This window comes from Lynx rufus, unplaced genomic scaffold (assembly GCF_022079265.1).
Source record: "Lynx rufus isolate CCGP_SWC_20201006 ecotype Redwood Valley unplaced genomic scaffold, mLynRuf1.p SCAF_1, whole genome shotgun sequence".
In the NCBI taxonomy this organism is placed as follows: Eukaryota; Metazoa; Chordata; class Mammalia; order Carnivora; family Felidae; genus Lynx; species Lynx rufus.
In genome coordinates, this window is record NW_025814823.1 from 76,639,013 (window position 1) to 76,651,424 (window position 12,412).

Consider the following 12,412-nt stretch of genomic DNA (forward strand, 5'->3'; position numbering starts at 1 on the left):
AGTTTCATACCGTTTCATACCTCTGGAGTCCCCGGGGAGAAAGGAATCAAAGGAAACAGCAGGAACCTGAAAGTGTTGTTTCTGCAATCTGAAAGCAGCCTGGGATTTACTCCCACATAGTTTACTCACTTGAAAGAGTAACCCTATAAATCCCACGTGGAAGACGGCCTGTCTCTGCATAATCCCATGCAGAGCACCCCACCCCCAGATTCCCAGCCAGCACCCAGGCACTCTCTCCCTCGGCTATAGCACCCTTGCCAACAAAGTTCAGGAGACACAGAGCGGCTCTATCAGAATAAATGCGAGTGTGTGGGGACGGACGGACTGAGGGACACAAATGACTCCCCCGAAGCTTACCAGGCTTCCTTCCTGCGTTTGCATGACTCTGTTACTGGAAGACCTTCCGGGGGCCCAAGTGGCCTGGGCTTGTCAGGGATTCCTTTTCCTGGGGCATTGGGGGTGCGGAATGCCACCACCCAGACATTAAACCAGAAGAGACGAGAAATCTTCCCGGCAATAAATCTCTAGAACAAGACTTGAGAGCCTTTCACTACAGTCCGCTCTTTCGGGGGGGGGGGGGGGGAGGGATGATTTATATGAAATAAATTAGGGCACAAATTTTGTATGTTTCTCTTCTCCGTATTTTTCCTTCTGTGTTAACAAAAACAAATTCCTTTGATGTTTTGCAGTTTCTTTGTTTCTCTGTTGTGTTCGCTGTTGAGTTTTTGTTTTTGTTGTGTTAAGTTTTGGAGGAAAAAAAACCTCTCAAATATCAGATTTGAAAGTACAAAATCTGGCACTTGAGACACCAAATGCTTTTGTTTTTAGGTATCGCAAAACGCACAGATGTTTTGGAATACACAATCAGTCTCAGGGACAGTTCTAGAAGAAAATAGCAAGTCAGGAGAATTCTTGCAAAATTCATGTTTGGTTCTTAGAATCGGGCCGCCATTCTTCGGTGGCCCCATCTCTGTCCGTCCTCCTTCCCCAGTTACAGGAACCTGCGTGGTGTTTAACTACTCAGAGTCTCCAAAGTGGAGGCCTGCTCAGAGGGCGGGGGCACATCGCCTACCCTCTCCCCCACCTATTTCTCAATCTGTCACCAAGGAGAAAGAAGAGGGGGCTGACTTCATTTGCGTGAGGGCAGCATTAGCTAAGACGTGATCAAACGCTTAATTCGCACCAGGGGAACACATATCAACAGAAGACGACATCATCCTGAAGGGTGACGATGAAATGTGTGGACGGGGTTCCTGGAAAGGTCGAGTTCCTGCACAACACAGAGGACACCAATGAGAGTTGCCTCCATGCTACGCTTGTCTGTCCATCCTAGTCCAATGAAAATCTCACCGGTACTTTTGCAAAACTCACCTTCCTAATTCTGGCACTATGGATTGAAAGCCTTTATTAGCCATTCTGCCTTTATAGTAACTGATTAATGCCATGTAAAACGCAAAGCGTTATAAAAGCAGCATCCAAGGCTTCCAGTCAAAGAAGAACATTCATACCTATTTCACATCTTTTTAAATATTTTATTCCCACTCTGTTGCTTTTCAAACTATATAATTCAGTCATAAAATGCAATTGGCTTACAGAACAGTTTTCATGTAGATATGTCTCGGACACGTACCCTCGCCGAAACGGTCAGAATAAAGTAGATGGTATTTTAAGCTTTTGTTATAAACTTGAATGAAGTTTTGCTTGGCTGTTGTATAAAAGGTATTTGAAGTATTAACTGCATTTATCATGCATTTTTCACACCAAATATTATTTCATAAGAAATAATATCACATTAGGTCAAACCCATGGTTTTTACTCAACTGGTGTTCTATTTGGACATGCACTGAAATATTTATAGAATCTAATAGAAAAGGATAATATAACAGGTCTTGAAAATCTATACCCTATCAGAACGTCCATCTCTGCTAACACCTTGGGTGGGCTGGCATGAAATACAAATTACACTATTAAATCTTGAAAGGTTTGAAGAAACTCCGGAATGAATTCTAGGTATTTAGATCAGTTTCAAGGTACTTTTTTTAAGAGGAAAAATCAAACATATAAATAAGTGGAATATCATTTGGTGAATGGATTGACGTATGAAATTAAAAACTCAAAGATTTGAGATCACTTATTTTTTGAGGTGACATTTGAGACTTGGATTAGAATTACAGATTTGACATCTACAGATATATCTCTTAACTAGACACAGCTATGATGAAAATATAACTACCCCCCAAAAATCAAGACTTGCTTTCTATAATTTACTGTGATGAGTGCGTCACACTGAAGGCTGAAGGGCTTGAGTTTACTTGTGACTTTGAGCAGCAGGACAAACCCACTTTTAGCTTGTACACCAACAATACCTTCCTTAAACATTCTTTTTTTTTTCCAGATTTTTATTTAAATTCTAGTTAGTTAACAGATAGTGTAATAATGGTTTCAAGAGTAGAATTTAGCATTTCATGACTTGCATATAACACCTAGTGCTCAACACAAGTGCCCTCCTAAATGCCCATCACCCATTTAGCCCATCCCCCACCCACTTCCCTCCATCAATGCTGTTTGTTCTCTATTGTTAAGAGTCTCTTATGGTTCGTTTCCCTCTCTCTTTCCACCCCTCCTTCCAATATGTTGATCTCTTTTGTTTCTTAAATCCCATCCGTGAGTGAAATCATATAATATTGGTCTTTCTCTGCCTGACTTATTTCACTTAGCATAATATACTCTAGCTCCACGTTGTTGCCAATGGCACATAGTTGCCAATGGCAAGATTTCATTCCTTTGGATGCCTGAGTAATATTCCATTGTGTGTGTATGTATACGCATATGTATATATATATATATATATATATATATGTACATATATTTTTATATATGTGTCCTCCTCTTTATCCTTTCATCAGTCAATGGACATTTGGACTCCCTCTAAAGTTTGGCTATTATTGATAATGCTGTATCAACATTGGGGTGCATGTGCCCCTTCGAAGCTGTATTTTTGTATCCTTTGGGTAAATACCAAGTAGAGTAGTTATTGGATCATCGGGTAGTTCTATTTCTAACTTTTTGAGGACCCTCCATACTGTTTTCCACAGTGGCTGCCCCAGTTTGCGTTCCCACGAACAGTCCAAGAGGGTTCCCCTTTCTCCACATCCTCGCCAACACCTGTTGTTTCTTGTGTTAATTTTAGCCACTCTGACAGGTGTGAGGTGGTATCTCACTGCAGTTTTGCCTTGTATTTCCCTGATGATAACGTTGAGCATCTTTTCACGCATACACTTATTTTCATTCAATACAACTCAGGTGTGCACAGGAAGACTGATGTGACAGGGATCCTGAGTGTGAGTTTGGCTGATTATTTTTAATGTTTATATATTTGAGGCAGGAAGGGGTAGAGAGGGAAGGAGAGAGGGAATTCCAAGCAGGCTCCATTCTCAGCATAGAGCTGATGCAGGACTTGATCTCATGAGCCCAAGATCAAGGCCTGAGCCAATCATCAAGAGTCCAATGCCTAACCGACTGAGCCCCCCAGGTGCCCGAGTTTGGCCAATTTTAAGTAAACTTGAATATGTCAAAAATTACTGACCAAGAGATCATCCTAATACAATCTTTTATTGATTGATTGATTGATTTCAAATGCCTGTCAGTTGTTTGTTTTTTTAACATACAGTGCACACAGTGTGCTCTTGGCTTCAGGGGTAGATTCTTGTGATTCATCACTTATATACAACACCCAGTGCTCATGTCAACAAGTGCCCTCCTCAAGGCCCGTCACCCAATGTCCCCTCTCCCCTGCCCCGCCCAATCAACCCTCAGTTTGTTCTCTGTATTTAAGAGTCTCTTAAGGTTTGCCTCCCTCTCTGTTTGAAACTATTTTTTCCCTTTCCCTTCCCCCACAGTCTTTTGTTAAGTTTCTCAAGTTCCACATATGAGTGAAAACATATCTTTCTTTTCTCTGACTCATTTCACTTAGTATAATACCCTCCAGTTCCATCTGTGTTGCTGCAAATGGCAGGATTTCATTCTTTTTCATTGCCAAGTAGTATTCCATTGTATATATGAACCACATCTTCTTTATCCATTCATCAGTTGATGGACATTTGGGCTTTTTCCAAAATTTGGCTATTATTGAAACTGCTACTATAAACATTGGGGTACATGTGTCCCTATGAATCAGCACTCTGTATCCTTTGGATAAATTCCTAGTAGTGCTATTGCTGGGTCGTAGGGTAGTTCTATTTTTAATTTTCTGAGGAACCTCCACACTGCTTTCCAGAGCGGCTGCACCAGTTTGCATTCCCACCAACAGTGCAAGAGGATTCCCGTTTCTCCACATCCTTTCCAGCATCTGTTGTTTCCTGAGTTGTTAATTTTAGCCACTCTGACTGGTGTGAGGTGGTAACTCAGTGTGGTTTTGATTTGTACTTCCCTGAAGATGAGTGATGTTGAGCATATTTTCATGTGTCTGTTGGCCATCTGGATGTCTTCTTTGGAAAAGTGTCTATTCATGTCTTCTGCCCATTTCTTTACTGGATTATTTGTTTTTTGGGTGTTGAGTTTGGTAACTTCTTTATAGATTTTGGATAGTAATCCTTTATCTGATATGATATTTGCAAGTATCTTCTCCCATTCTGTTGGTTGCCTTTTAGTTTTGCTGACCGTTTTCTTCACTGTGCAGAAGCTTTTTATCTTGTTGAGGCCCCAATAGTTATTTTTGCTTTTATTTCCCTTGCCTTTGGAGATGTGTCGAGTAAGACGTTGCCGCAGTTGAGGCCAAAGAGGTTGTTGCCTCTAAGATTTTGATGGTTTCCTGTATCACATATAGGTCTTTCATCCATTTTGAGTTTATTTTTGCATATGGTATAAGAAAGTGGTCCAGATTCATTCTTCTGCATGTTGCCATCCAGTTCTCCCAGCACCATTTGCTAACGAGACTGTCTTTTTTTCCATTGGATACCCTTTCTTGCTTTGTCAAAGATTAGTTGGCCATACTTTTGTGGGTCTAGTTCTGGTGTTTCTATTCTATTCCATTGGTCTATGTGTCTGTTTTTGTGCCAATACCATATTGTCTTGATGATGACAGCTTTGTGGTAGAGGCTAAAGTCTGGGATTGTGATGCCTACTGCTTTGGTTTTCTTCTTCAATATCACTTTGGCTATTCAGAGTCTGTTGTAGTTCCATACAAATTTTAGGATTGTTTGTTCTAGCTTTGAGAAGAATGCTGGTGCAATTTTGATTGGGATTGCACTGAATGTGTAGATTGGTTTGGGTGGTATTGACATTTTAACAATATTTGTTCTTCCAATCCATGAGCATGGAATGTTTTTCCATTTTATTGTGTCTTCTTCAATTTCTTTCATAAACTTTCAATAGTTTCCAGCATACAGATCTAACATCTTTGGTTAGATCTATTCCTAGGGATTTTATGGTTCTTGGTGCAATACAATCTGTTATTTAAAATGACCTAGAAAATTTTGGACGGGTTAGACAATAGACTCTTAAGTCTTGTGAACCAAAAGATTAAAAAAAAGTCAATAATAGAAAAAATCTGATGGGAAATAGACTTATTTTTTTTTAGAGAATTTCGTTTTCATTTGGGGAGATACAAAAGAGAGGAAAAAATTTTTAGGACTTCATAAGATTCTTAGTTTATGAAAGTAGCATACATGAAGTCAGCGTTATTTTTAAAAAATTAGTATCAATTTACAATTCCTTGTTGACTTTGGGGAGCTGGGACTTTCCCTGCTCTTTCCTGAGTCTGGCAGCTAGTTCTAGAATTGTGATTATAAGAGGCAAACACAGGGCAAGATAACCCCCGCATGCAGCCAGAGCACAGAGAACAAGATCACCTTGGGGAGATTTTGAAGGAGAGAGAGCTCATTTGGGATGTTTCCCTAGATGCTTTCTTTTCTCAGACTCCAGACACACCCACTGCCCTACACCAGCCTCTCCTCCAATCCTTTGTCTCCCTCCCTCCACCCTTGAACTCCCAGGACTTTCTTCTTCCTGTTAACCTGGAGATCGACTACAGCCAACACATTTGTGACGAGGGCTCAAGAACAGACCTGTGCCAGCAGTATGGACACTTACAGAGGAGGGAAGGTTTTGGAACTGTACTCAGAACACGACATTGGACAATCAGTGGGGTTTCCCAGAACACCTTTCCACGATTCCAGTGGCACCGCTATGCCACACGCCCTGCACCACCACATTCAGCTTCCCACCGGGGAAGTGGGGCGCTAAGTGGGAATAAGGGAAGACAGAGCTGTACAAGAGGACTGGCTCCAAAAATCAAGCCCCGCAAATGCACGATCTTGGCCCTGCTGCACATGAGCTGTGTGGATTTCAGGTGCCATTTCCGTAGAAACCGCCAACTGCCTCCTGCCTCCGAACAAAGACATGAACAAGTGTGGCCAAGGACAGGGACTCGGCCCGCACGTGACCTCACCAACAGGTGAGACCTTTCCTGGACCGGCTGCTCAGCTGAAGGCTGAGCTGAGGTCTGCTACAGAGAGCCTGGAGAGACGAGGCCCAGGGTTAGCCCGTGGGATACACGCGTGTCTGATACACACTACTCGACAGCAAGCGGTAGACCTCCTCTTGTCTGAGGAAATTATTCTTCCTCTTGGCCAACCCACAAAGAGGACAAGCAGCCTGCAGGTCTTGTAAATGAGAATGTACATAACATAGGAAGTGTGGGACCTATTCCCTGAGCCGACTGACATGTGTGAAAAAGGGAAGTTTGGGATTTGCACAGAAATGCGCATTTGGGGTCCCTAAACGGACATATGTAATGATTGGCACATGGAATATGCCCAGTGGCCTGGTTTCAAGAGCAGGGACGGTTGCCTATCAGTCCTTGACGTCACCTTATGTCGGAATTCGCTGATTTCTTATTTATCAGAAGGAACTTGCCGCACAGGATAAGTATCTGGACAGGGAGCAGTCTAAAAACCAATGAAAATTGCCACACAAGGAATGGTCATTAGGCCAGGATTTTTTTTTTTTTAAGACCGTGTCTGCATATCAAATTGGATGCTAAAAATCATCTACTTTGTCCAAACATAGTTGTTATAGGATCTCGATCCCTCTCTCTCTCTCTCTCACTATTTCTCTCTCTCTCTCTCTCTCTCTCTCTCACACACACACACACACACACACACACACACACACACACACTGATGGAGGGAATCTCCACATAGCCATAGTAAACTTCAAGTTCAATATCAGATGCCTTTCAAAGATAAGCAGATTCGTTTTGAGTCTCCAGGTGAAACACAGCAATAAAAATAGTTCCAACATGGAAATTCAAGGCAAGGAGACAGGAGTTCCAGGTGCCAAAGATGGAAGTTTCAAGAAAAGAGCCAGCCGTCAGTCATCCGTCCCCTGATGTCAAGCCTTGGCTCTGTCTACGTGCATCCTGCACACGTTTGTTGGGATTGGGATGTTATCCTCTCCTCAGAAGCGAACCAGACTTGCAATCCATCTTTGACTTGTGCCAGTTCCCCAACTGGTAGAATTTGGGTTCACCTCTGTTTCTACAACCTGTTAAGGTGAATGGATGGCTGTGGAAATTGATGTTTGTGTTTAGCTATCCCTAAAGCCTCAAGTACTTCAAACACCTGTGGCAGAACTATAAAGAAACAAGTCTTCCAATACTGATCGACTATTAAGTTCAATGAATACATTAATTTTGCCAATAATAGATCTTGGCAAAGAAAAATAATGTTTTCTAAGCACACGTTTGGTGTTTTATTGGTAACTGGCTTTCTGAAATCTTGTTACAGTTTGTCACCAGGTCTCAGGGAGATTTTGAAATAGGTGACTCCCTTCTCTTACAGAGAAGTTTTGTCATGGAGAATTCCTTGGCTTTGATGTAACAGGACTTCAGAGCCAAAATAAATACGTTCCTGATAATGGTGTAGAGCACCGTTCCCACCTGAATGGAAAGTTCAGAATATTGGGGCCCAAAGTCCCCAACTTTCCTACACGGAGTTTGAAGACAAGATCATTAAACCCCAAAACAAGCCTCAACAAAGACCATGTATGTTTTTTGGAACCCCCCCCCCGCCCCCCGCAACCTGGCTGTATTTTGACCTCCCTCTACTCCACACTGACCATGTAGGTGTGTCGCATGCCCTCTTACTCTGTCACCTCAACAGTCACACGCCCTCTTTATTCAAGATACTGGAATGGCCAGAATATACCTGCTGCGTGCGTCTAACCTCAAGAACAGAAGAATGGCAGAGGTTCAGGGTAGCCATTTTTTTAAGTTCTATGCCTTTAATCATGAAGTTGACCACCTACGGAGAAACAGCAAGCTTACAGCTTTATCAAGTGGCAATGTCAGGGGGTCGGGCAGCATATCTTCACCGGCCAAAAACATTTGGAACCCTCATGTGTCCATTGATGCTGGTGTCGCCTGGCCAACCACCAGGAACCCAGCTATCACACCTCAGCCAGGCCACACTCTGAAAAGCTCATCTGTTGTCTTCTTAATGACATCTCTTCATTTGTGGGTTATCACCCATTCTCAGGAGGTCCCTCCCCAATCACGTTGATGGAAATTACTGATGTGAGTTTTCTTGTGACATCTGTGAGTTGTGGCTTCCTTCACATCCCTCTTGGTGTGACTCTTACTATAACCTATAATGGAGTTATCGCTGAGAACACAGCAATATCATGCCATATTTCAACTATGCCTGCTTAGCAAGCGTGTTTAAGTGATTGGCACTTCCTTGTGAAACCAAATGAAAAACTGGTTTTACTTGGCTACTCTACAGGTAAAACCTCCTCCTGAGTTATCTGGCTGATTTCTTCTGAAAGGGAGATATAGATAAAGAGCTGTTGTATTCTTGTAACCTACAAACCTCAAAACCTCTCACTTGTATTCCTACATGATGATATCAAAATGGCATCCTATGGTTTGACTGATTGGCTTTTAAGAACCCAGTTTCTTCAGCCCCTCCCTTGAGTCTACACGTACTGATTTTATTAATAAAATCATTATCGTAAAATGTAAATAGAAGAAAAATAAGTCAACCCTAGAGACTCCAGAGGGAACCAATCCCTCTGATAACTTGACCCTAGCCCATTGAAACTGATTTTGGACTTCTGACCTCCAAGAACCAGGAGAGAATGAATTTGTGTTGTTTTCAATGACTCCGATCATGGTAAATTGTTACATCAACAATAGGATTGCAACACATGCCCCTCTGTCCAGTAAGTAATTCAAAAGACTTTGTTAATTTTGCCATTTGTCAACACTTGAGATTTTCTTCTTTCGTGAGGTACTCATTTATGTTTTTATGCATTTTTCTATTGTTACCCTTCTCTCACTGATGTGTAGGTGTGGCTTATAAATTTGATACACTTAATCTTTCCTGGGTATATAAATATGTCTGTAGTTTTAGAAGTAGAGATCAATAGATATCTATATCTATATATGTCTATATGTCTATATAGATATATAGATAAATATATAGATATCTCACTACATATTAATCTTTTCTTATGTGGTTTACTTCAATAAACAGAAAATCTTAACTCTGATGTTTATATTTATTTTTGAGACAGAGCATGAGCAGAGGAGGGGCAGAGAGAGAGAGGGAGACACAGAACTGAAGCAGGCTCCAGGCTCTGAGCTGTCAGCACAGAGCCTGATGCGGGGCTCGAACCCACAAACCGTGAGATCATGACCTGTGCCGAAGTCAGGCACTCAACCAACTGAGCCACCCAGGCACCCCAGAAAATCTTAACTTTGATGTTGTGACTCATTATCAACCTGTTCCTTAATGATTCAGGATATTAATAAAATTAACCTCCTGCCTTGAAACCATAAAGATACAATTCTACATTATATTCTGAGAGTTTTACAGTTTTATTACACTTATGTGTTTCACACAGCTGGCATGGATTTTGGCTAGGTGGTGAGCTGTGTGAATTTTATTTTTCTTCATACAAATACCCAATTTTCTCACCATTTGCTAAAAATCTAGCTGTCTTTTACTACTGCAATGCCACATCTGTGTGTGTACATGTTTTTTTCCACCAACCTATTTATATCCCTATATCTATCCTACATTGTCTTTATTGCTGTAGTCCTCTTTAATTCAGGATATCGGATTCATCCTCCCACTCGGTTCTCCTATATTGTGACTACCTTAGCTATCCTTAGTCTTTTGCTGTTTTATACAAATTATAGATTTAGCTTATTAAGTTCTACCAAAAACCCTGTTTGGGTGTTCATTGGACTCCATCAAATGTATAATTCAGTTGGGAAAATGTAGCCTATCCCACATATATATATGGACTATCTTCCCATGTGTTTAATGCCTGTCTATGGGGCTTTATAATTCCTTTTATAAATAACTTTCAACTTTCAGTCCTGTCATTGTGTGTATTCTTATAGGATATGTATATTTGATGCTGTAGTAACTGGTGTCTTCATTTAAAAAGTTTAGTAATATTCAGGTTCTTACATTTATTTTAATAACATCCTATACTTGGGGTGCCTGCGTTGCTCAGTTGGTTGGGCATCTGACTTCGGCTCAGGTCACGATCTCATGGCTAGTGAGTTCAAGTCCCACGTCCAGCTCTGTGCTGACATCTCAGAGCCTGCTTCAGATTTTGTCTCTCTCTCTCTGCCTGTCCCCCACAACTCATGATGTGTGTGTGTATGTGTGTGTCTCTCTCTCAAATATAAATAAACATTAAAAAATTTTAAATCCTATACTTAATTTTAAGCTTAATTTTCAACAGTAAATTCCTATCCTAATGCTCTAAGTAGGTTCCAGAACTGTAATCACATCAAATGCAAATACTAGAAGGCTAATCAAATGACTGCTAGAGCCAGAGGAGCCGGCAGCTCTGGAGGGGAAGGACCAAAGAATCAAAGCCAACTGCCTGTTGCATTTGATCTAAATCTGCATTAGCACCGAAGCTCTCTATATCATTAAAACACTATACACATTTTTGCAGAGCAAGTAACACCAGTCTACATGAACTCAAAATAAACTGGTGATTTTGGAATTCAAATTTTCACATGTAAAGAAATGCACGTTTCAAAAACAAGAGTCTACTGTTCACCTGACAGTGATAAATGGTGGCAGGAATACAGAAAAACCAACCCTCTTCCACACCGCTGCCAATTTCGTAAATTGGTGTAAACGTTTTAGAGACCAAGTTAGCAATTTCTATACAACGGAATATGCTTGTACCTGCTGTCCCAGAAATTCTACCATTAAAAAGTCATACCATGAGGGGCGCCTGGGAGGTTCAGTCGGCTAAGTGTCCAACTTCTGCTCAGGTCATGATCTCACGTTTCGTGGGTTTGAGCCCTGCGTCGGGCTCTGTGCTGATGGCTCAGAGCCTGGAGCCTGCTTCAGATTCTGTGTCTCCTTCTCTTTCCTACCTTCCCCCACTCACACTCTGTCTCTCTCTCAAAAATAAATAAACATAAAAAAAATATTTAGAAAGCTATACCGTGAACATATCTTCACATGTGCACATTGAGTGTGAATGGGATGCTTGGTGTAGCTGAAGTGTTTATTGCACACACACCATTGTGCAGCAGTATGAGGCATGCTTACGTAGTTGAGAGCAAGGCAGAAATTAAAACAAGGGGTCTGGAAAAAATGCTCCCATGAGAACTTTTCTTAAAGATCAGGTAGGTAACAGAGGAGAGATAGTGCGTTACGGTTCTCCAGAGGAGAAGAACCGGTAGAATGGATAGAAACGCCTGGAAGTTCACAGAAATTTTCCATAAAGAGACACTAAAAACCGGTAAAAGTTGCTTCCAGTGAGACAAAGTCAGGAAGATGGTTGATTTGATTTTATTGTTGCTTCTTCTGTGACATTTTCCTTTTTAAACCCCGTACATGGGTTACTTTTTCGATAATTAGTTAAAATGTTAAATCCCATTAAGCAAGTAATGAACGTGGAAATACATGGAACCGCTCTCACTAGTCCCATTTTCCTCCACTCGTATCCCCACCACCACCTTCCAGGCCCTCCCCTTCCCCATACCTACTGTTTCTCAGCTAAACTGAGATTTTCACGGGAGGGGTCATTTCAGATTGTAACTTGTTTGCTTCTGTGTCTTCTAGTGCAATGCCGGCCAGAAGATCTTGTGCTATTCTTTCATGTGTCTGCCCCAGCATCTGGCAGAAGGCTCTAGTTGACTCTCGTTGAGCATCAGAATTATGCATGTACCCGACTAACAGTATAAAATTCCGGAGATTCTATGGCCCAGAAATCCGGACTTTTGCAAAAATATCCACACAGACTGAGTAGACTCCGTCCATATTAAGGCCTCTCGGTTTAGTTCACACCTCAACTTTCTCTCAACCGTCAGTGTTCCACATCCCCAGGGCTATTTTCATCACCTGTCTTCTCCAATACTGGAGTAGAT